The sequence below is a fragment of the Sciurus carolinensis genome, chromosome 4 (assembly GCF_902686445.1).
Source record: "Sciurus carolinensis chromosome 4, mSciCar1.2, whole genome shotgun sequence".
Classification (NCBI taxonomy): domain Eukaryota; kingdom Metazoa; phylum Chordata; class Mammalia; order Rodentia; family Sciuridae; genus Sciurus; species Sciurus carolinensis.
In genome coordinates this window covers 63,876,912-63,884,586 of record NC_062216.1, presented here as the reverse complement: position 1 = coordinate 63,884,586, position 7,675 = coordinate 63,876,912, and the positions used below count along the sequence as shown (strand labels likewise).

The 7,675-nt window shown below is 38.2% G+C and overlaps 1 long non-coding RNA gene across 1 annotated transcript; it reads left to right on the top strand.

Annotated features, from left to right (window-relative positions):
• Positions 1–1,234: 1,234 nt before the first annotated feature.
• LOC124983534 (uncharacterized) lies at positions 1,235–7,100 on the top strand. The gene is made up of 3 exons (XR_007108460.1): positions 1,235–2,787; positions 3,127–3,207; positions 6,665–7,100. It is a non-coding gene; the product is annotated as an uncharacterized LOC124983534 (long non-coding RNA).
• The last annotated feature ends 575 nt before the right edge of the window (positions 7,101–7,675 follow it).

Sequence of the window (7,675 nt, the reverse complement as noted above, 5' to 3'; positions counted from 1 at the left end):
CAGGTTCTATCCCCAGTACTTAAAAAAAAAAAAAGAAGTGCATGGCATATCATGAGGAGAAGCTAGTTACTATTATTGCTGTTAAGTAAGTATGAGATGGGGAGGGCTGAACCAGTAGTGGTAGAGCTCAGTATCACACACATACACATCATAGTGCAGGAAAGGGAACCCTCCTCTGATTCCTGATTCTCGGCATAGTAACTATGCTCTGCAGATGGTTTTAATTATATTTTATATATTCATTTTATACATTTATATATTTTATATATTCATTTAAGAACACATTTAATTTTCTAAATATGCAATGCTTTCATATGGCCTTTTTAAATGTATGAGGAGATACTGGGGATATGAATCGGGGAGCACATGTACAGCATGGGTAAGGCCCTAGGTTCAACCCCTAGCATCTCCCTCCAAAACAACCCAAGAAATATGAAAAGGTCTATTGTTAAAAGTCAACGATTTTTCATTAAGCAAGTTCCCCCACCCCTGGGAACAACCACTACTATTTGTTTCTAATTTATTCTTCTGAAGTTTCTTTGTGTGTACAAAACAAATACAACCTATTTTTTCCTTTTATAAAAAAAACCACAATCGTAGTATATTACGCACACACTTCATTCCTTGCCTTTTATTTTTTTCTAAGAAGTGGCATGATTTGGATAATGATAAAATATGTACTTGTAATATAACCTTCTGGACACTAATTTTCTGGAATGTTCTGGGGGATCCTACTCTCTCCCCTCTTGGTACTTGTTGGTGTTTTATCCCATTCATGCATTTCATGGTCTCCATAAGTGACAATTATCTGTTTCAGAGGCACACACACATACAAAATCATTTAATTTTTTTACACCTCTCATTCTTTTTTGTTTTTGTTGCAAACAATCACTTAATTTTGGGGGTCTCAGTTTCCTCACCTCATGGGCTGGGAGTGTAGCTCAGTGGTAGAACGTGCTTAGCATGTGGAAAGTCCTCGGTTCTAATCCCTAGCACTCCCACCACCAAAAAAAAAAAAAAAAAAAAAAAGAAGATTGCTTATCTTCTCAGAGTCAAGAGTCCCCTACATGGAAGCATGTGCAAGTGGGTAAGATTTTGGTGGGTACTTAAATTTTTAAAAATGGTTTTGTGAGGCAATATTATCGGAGTCAAAAACCAAAAAAATAAAAATGACCAGAAAAATTGTGTGGGTGCTATCTTGGCTCTACTGTCACATGGGATGACTGGACTTAGTATGTGAAATGCTGTCTATTCATTCAAACAACCTTACTTAAAAAATAATAATGCAAATAAAATAGTCTAGATATTCTCTTCAATATACATTCATATGTACTCCTTATAAACACATATCTACTATCTTGAGTTCTGCATCTTTTTCCATATAATATCATACCCTATTCTACTTCCATCAGTTCTATGTCCTTACTATATGTATTTATTTCCTAGGGCTGCTGTGACAAATCACCACAAGTTAATGGCTTCAAACAACAGACATTTATTCTCCCACAGATCTGGAAGCCAGAAGTCCAAAACCAAGTTGTCTCCCACTGAAGACTCTAGAGAAGAATCCTTCCTTGCTTCCTCCAGCTTCTGGTGGCTCTGTATTCTTTGACTTTGGACGATATATTTCAAATCTCTGCCTCTATCTCCACTTAGCCTTCTTCTGTTTCCATATCTTCTTCTCTTTTTCTCTTTAAAGGAAACATGGTTTTTGAATCCAGGACCTGCACTAATCCAGGATGGTCTCATCTTGATATCCTTAATTATAGCCACAAAGACTCTTATTCCAAGTAATCATATTGAGGTTTTGGGTAGACATATTTTTTGAGGGGCCTCAATTTGACCCACTAATGCATATGAGTAGCTTTTAGTTCTTTGCAACTTTTTGCTAATATGAACATAGCTCTAGATAGATTGCATATGAAAATACTGTAAATTACTAAGTCCTGGGTAAACCACTTAAGATGACAGTACTATTTTGTGGGGAAGGGGTATTTTCTTGGGATAGTTTTCAAAAGTGGATTTACAACATTAATAATGAGAAGAGTTTTTTTGTTTGTTTTTGTTTTTTGTTTTCCTGCTCTTGTAACAAACTGCCAGGATGTGCAGTCCAGAAAGATTAGATCATTTTGCAATACCCTGTAGCAATATGTGAAATAACTGAAAGGAAAAAAAAAAAAAGAGAGAGAGAGACAGTTTGACTAATCATTTCAATATCTGATAGGAGAGAAATACTGAGAATGGCAAAAAATAAACTATATACCATGTATCTCAGAGAGAAGGAGAAACAATGACCCAATTGCCTTATCTTTCCTATCTGCTACTCTATCCCACATAGAACTCTTGGTGCTGTTTTCAGGGCTGGCAGCTAAAGAAGGTGGCTACTTGAGACTTAGATGCAGTGAGGGTAAAAGCTTAGGTTCTGGAGTCTAATCTACTTGAACCAAATTGTGAAGGAATTTGTTTTTTCTTGGTTTCTGAACCTTCTGTGCTTTGCAAGTCTGTCCTTGACTCCAAGTGCCTGAGCACTTGGACCTGGGAGTTAAGAGAAAATGAGTAGTTTTCTTCTGCTGAGTTTTATGTGACTGATTGGGGTCATTTTAAAGCTTACTCCCTTCCAGGGCAGGTGAACAGGGAGCAAAGGTTAAAATCTAAAGAATTAATACCTGAAAGTTGCAATTTCTGACATCAACCAGTTTGGAGGAGTGTTAATGAGATGGAATCAGGGTCAGTTGGAAGATACAGCCTTCTGCAACTTAACAGAACAACCCACCCCCCATTCCCAAGGTTGGTTTTGGTCTAGGAGAAGGACCAGCTAGATTGTTTTGTCCCATAGTTGTCCTGGGATTCACGTTTTCTTTGATGGTCTCTTGATTACTGTTGCTGGAACCATTTAGACTTCAAAGGGGAACCACTTCATTTGTGATACTTTGGCCAAAATGTTTACCCTTTCCTTTCCTTAATGTCCTGCAATGTATGTATGCAACAGGACCCAAGGTTAGAATATTAACATTTAAATATATGTATACTTACAGTGCTAGGGGATAACTAATTTAATTACATAATGCAAGTGCTTGAATCTAGATGATGGATAATAAGATATTCTTTGTTCTCTGGAATTTACAGGCTAACCCCAGCAATGCAGGTGCTGGAAAGTGATGGCTCTTCCTGTGTCTTTTCCTTCGGACTCCCAGGCTCCCTTTGCAGGTGAACTCCATCTTTCACACCCACCACCTTGCAGTACCATCCTAGATATTTGAACTCTCAAGGTCTAAGCTGAGAGAACAAAGAAGCCGTCTCTATCTAAGCTTTGCCCTTCCAGGTCCAGTTCACAGCAAATTATTAAATGTTTGAGCTCAGCCTCTGATGTCAGAGCCCCAGGTTCTGCCACTTATCAGTTGTAGGATGAGAGGCAACAGTTAACATTTCCTAAGCCTTAGATTCTTTTTTTACTAGTTCATTATAGATATACATAATATTGGAGTTTATTTTGACATATTTGTTCCAGTTCAGTCCCAAGTATTCCCCTTTCCCTCTCCACTTCCTTCTTTCTGTTCCCTTTCCTCTACTGATCTCCCTTTAATTTATTTATAGTTTTTTAAAATTAATGCCTTGTGAATATAAGTAAAGGTAAAATCACTGTGGTATACTCATATATGTACACAGGAAAGTTTGATCAGATTCATTCCATTGTTCTTCCCATTTCCCATCCCTCTCCCCTTCCTGTGAATTCCCTTCCTCTACTCTATTGATCTTTCTTCTATTTTCATGGGATTTCCCTCCACTATTTTCTTTTATTTTACCCTTATTTTGGTCTAGCTTCCACAGATGAGAGAAACATTCAACCTTGAATTTCTGGGTTTGGCTTTTTCATGTAGTATGATATTCTCCAATTCCATCCATTTGCCACCAAATACCATAAATTTATTCTTCTTTATAACTGAGTAAAACTCCACTGTGTGTATATAGCACACTTTCTTTATTCTTTCTTCGTTGATGGGCACCTAGGCTGGTTCTATGGCTTCCAATTCATATAAATGAATTATGAATTCTGCTGCTATGAACATTGATGTGGCTGTATCCCTATAGTATACTGATTTGAGATGTTTTGGATATATACTGAGGAGTGGAATAGTTGCATTATGTGGTGGTTCCATTCCTAGTTTTTTTAGGAGTCTCCATACTGCTTTCCAGAGTGGATGTATTAATTTGCAGTCCCACCGACAATGTATGAGTGTATCTTTTCCCCACATCCTTGCAAACATTCATTACTATTTGTATTCTTAATAAAGCCTCAGATTCTTCATCTGTAAAGTGGAGATAATAAATTTTTAATTTCAGAGTTTTGTTGTGAGGAGTAAAAGAGACAATGTACAGAAAATCCTTAGCATGACTTTTGGCATACAGAAGGTGCTCACTATCAAGAAATTCTGCATAATTAGAAATACATAGATATCATGAAGACTAACTCTTTTCCTGAGTGAATTATAGAAATTATCTTACCCTCTTATTCAAATGAATATGGGTCAAATTTTGGGGTAACCATTATAATTATTATATTGGATAAGATGACCTTACAGCACAAAAATTCATACAAGGTAAAACACACTCACATATCCTAATTGGAATATGACAGAGGTGGGATAATTTCTTTAAAAGGCCTTGGAAACATAGCTTGGGTGGTTGCCTTCTCATAAATAGCCTGGATTTGACTTTGGTTTCTCCACTGTAAAAAAGGGGACCATATCAGAGTTCTTCAGAGAAACAGAATATAGGAGATTAACTATTTATCTATCCATGTATCCAGATAGGGTATAAAGAGATTTAGTTTTTAAAAAATATTTGCATCACTGGCAATTGAACATACATACAAGGGAAGCACTCTATCACTGAGCTACACTTATTATTATAAAGAATTGGCTTATTCAATTATGAAGGTCAAGAAGCTGTAAGTTCTACAGCCAACAGACTGGAGACTCAGGAGAGCTGATGGTGTAAGTTCCAGTCCAAAGGCAGAAGAAGACCAATGTCCTAGCTCAAACAGCCAGGCAGGAAGAAGTTCCCTCCTATTCAGTCTTTTTGTGCCATTCTGTTCTTCAGTTGATTGGACGAGGCCATCCACACTAAGGAAAGTGATCTGCTTAACTTGGTGCACTGATTCAAATGTTCATTTCATCAAGAAACACCCTTACAGAAATTCCCAGAAGAATGTTTGACGAATGTCTGGGCACTCTGAGCCTCAGTTAAATTTAGGATACATAAAATTAAACATCAAGGGGACTAAAAAAAAGCATGTCCTTTCATCCTTCCAAACTTCTACTCAGGGAGAAAAGCATAGGGTGGGGAGAAAAGAGCGACACATTTTTTATTCCAAAGATTCTAAGGCCACTGTCTTAGTCTGCAAGGGTTATCATAGAAAATAAAACAGAATGGGCAGCTTAAACAACAGAAGCTTACTTTCTCACATATCTGGAGGCTGGAAGTCCAAGATCAAGGTACAGATAGGGCTGGTGTATCCTGAGGCCTCTTTCCTAGTTACACAGATGTCTGCCTTCTTTCTGTGACTTTTCTTTTGTGTGAGCACACTCCTAATGTCTCTTCCTCTTCTTGTATGGACACCAGTCTTTATAAGACCCTATCTTTATGACTCCATTTAATCTTTTAGGGCCACATCCTCATTACTTCATTTCTTTTTTTTTTTGGAGGTACTGAGGATTGAACCCAGGGCCTTGTATGTACTAGACAAGTGCTTTACTACTGAACTACATCCCTAGCCCTTTTAATTCTTTATTTTGAGACATGGTTAAGTTGCTGAGACTGGTCTTGAACTTGTGACCTTCCTGCCTCAGTCTCTTGAGTCATTGGGATTATAGGAGTATGCCATAATACCCAGCACTTTTTTTTTTAATTGTAGATGGACACAATACCTTTATTTTGTTTATTTAGTGCTTTTACATGGTGCCAGGGATGGAACGCACCTCATGCATGCTAGACAAGTGCTGTACCACTGAGCTACAACCCCCACCCCTACCCAGCACTTCTTTGAATCTTAATCACCTCATATAATCTTAAGGATTCCATCTTCAAATAGTCACATTGGGGATTAGGGCCTAACAGATAAATTGGTGTGTACAATACAGTCTACAACTGCCAAACTTTTTATCTCTTAAAACCAAAAGGTTCAGCATTTATGGTTTAGTCATGACTCCCTCAAAACCCATTCAAGGTGAAGATAAGATGTTTTAATGATAATTTACTAAGTCCTTTATGTAGTAGTAAGCAAAGCATTGTGTTCCAGTATCCATTCAGATGCAAAGATGATTAAAACATGTGTCGTAGCCTCAAGAAATGCATAAATAGGAAAATATTTGGTCAGCCAAACAAATTGTTATATGGATAAGGAAAAAACTGTTTTCATTCTCTACTGGCCCGAAATAGGCACCTTTTAGGAGTGTCAGGGAAAGTAAACATCTATTTGTGCTTTGAAACTTGGAATCACTGCATCTGGTCAAAGCAGCTCTATGTAGCAGTATAATAGTATTAGAAGCTGTTTTTGCTGAAAGTACCAACTTTGCTTGGCATATGCCAATAGGTAACTAAAAGCAGGGTAATGCTTGGCATTTCTGCTTTCATTTTGTGTTTATCTTATTACCTTAAATTTTAGGTCAGATTCCTGCTTACCTCTGCACAGAGTCATGTTAATCACTTAAGGAGTGTTCATCTAAAGCTGATCATTTCCCCCTTCCAGACTGAAGACACCAAGATAAGAATAATTAAGGTATTTTCAAGATTTGCAGGGAGATTCAACTATCAGCTTTTATAACATCCTGTTCAAGACCCCTTGGACTGGTTCTGTCTTTTTCTAGACCCCCTGGGATGGCATCTAGAAGTCTCCTGTCATTGCCCAACACCTTCCAGGAACAACGGAACCTTGTAGGCAGATCAGTGGTAAGACTGCCCCCTCTAAGCAGGACTATTGGTTTTATGGGAGCAGAATTGTCCTTTTTCCAGAATCACAGGTCTGATAGAGAAAGATCTTGAGCAGCAAATGGAGACACCCTACTCAAGTGAAAATAACTTACCAGAGCCACCTAGCAGAACCAGAACTGAAATAATTACCAGTCAGACTGCAGTTTGACCAAGATTGTTTGACTTTGTGAAATCATTACCCCAGAAACAGGGCTGAGATGCTTGATCTCACCTCCCAATATGAGCATATTGATTAAAGTTCCTTTCCTGTTTTCATCATTATCTTTTCTGTTTGGTTACTTAGGGGAGTGGTCAGACCTGTTTTTTGGGGATCCCCCCTGAATTGTGCCTTCGGCCCAGGACACCCATAATGTCAATATCTTGAGGAAAAACAATATTTGCCTGCAGTGACTTGTTGGTTGGTGGTCAGTTTCCTGAGGAATGTGGGAGAAAACAGAAGTTAGGTTACATACCCTTCAACATGAAGTGGCCCATGGTGGGCAACTTTGCAATGAGATCAGGGAACAAGAACCATTCAACTACCCCTCAGTTTGTGGGAGGGAAAGGGAAAGAAGAGTGTGTTTAATAAAGTGACCAACATCTAAAGTGTTCGGGAGGGCTCTTTCAAGACCAAGTCTACTTCCTCCCACTCTTCCCCAACTAGAGGGCAGGTAAGGAAATTCCCTAACCCTTCAACATCATCTGA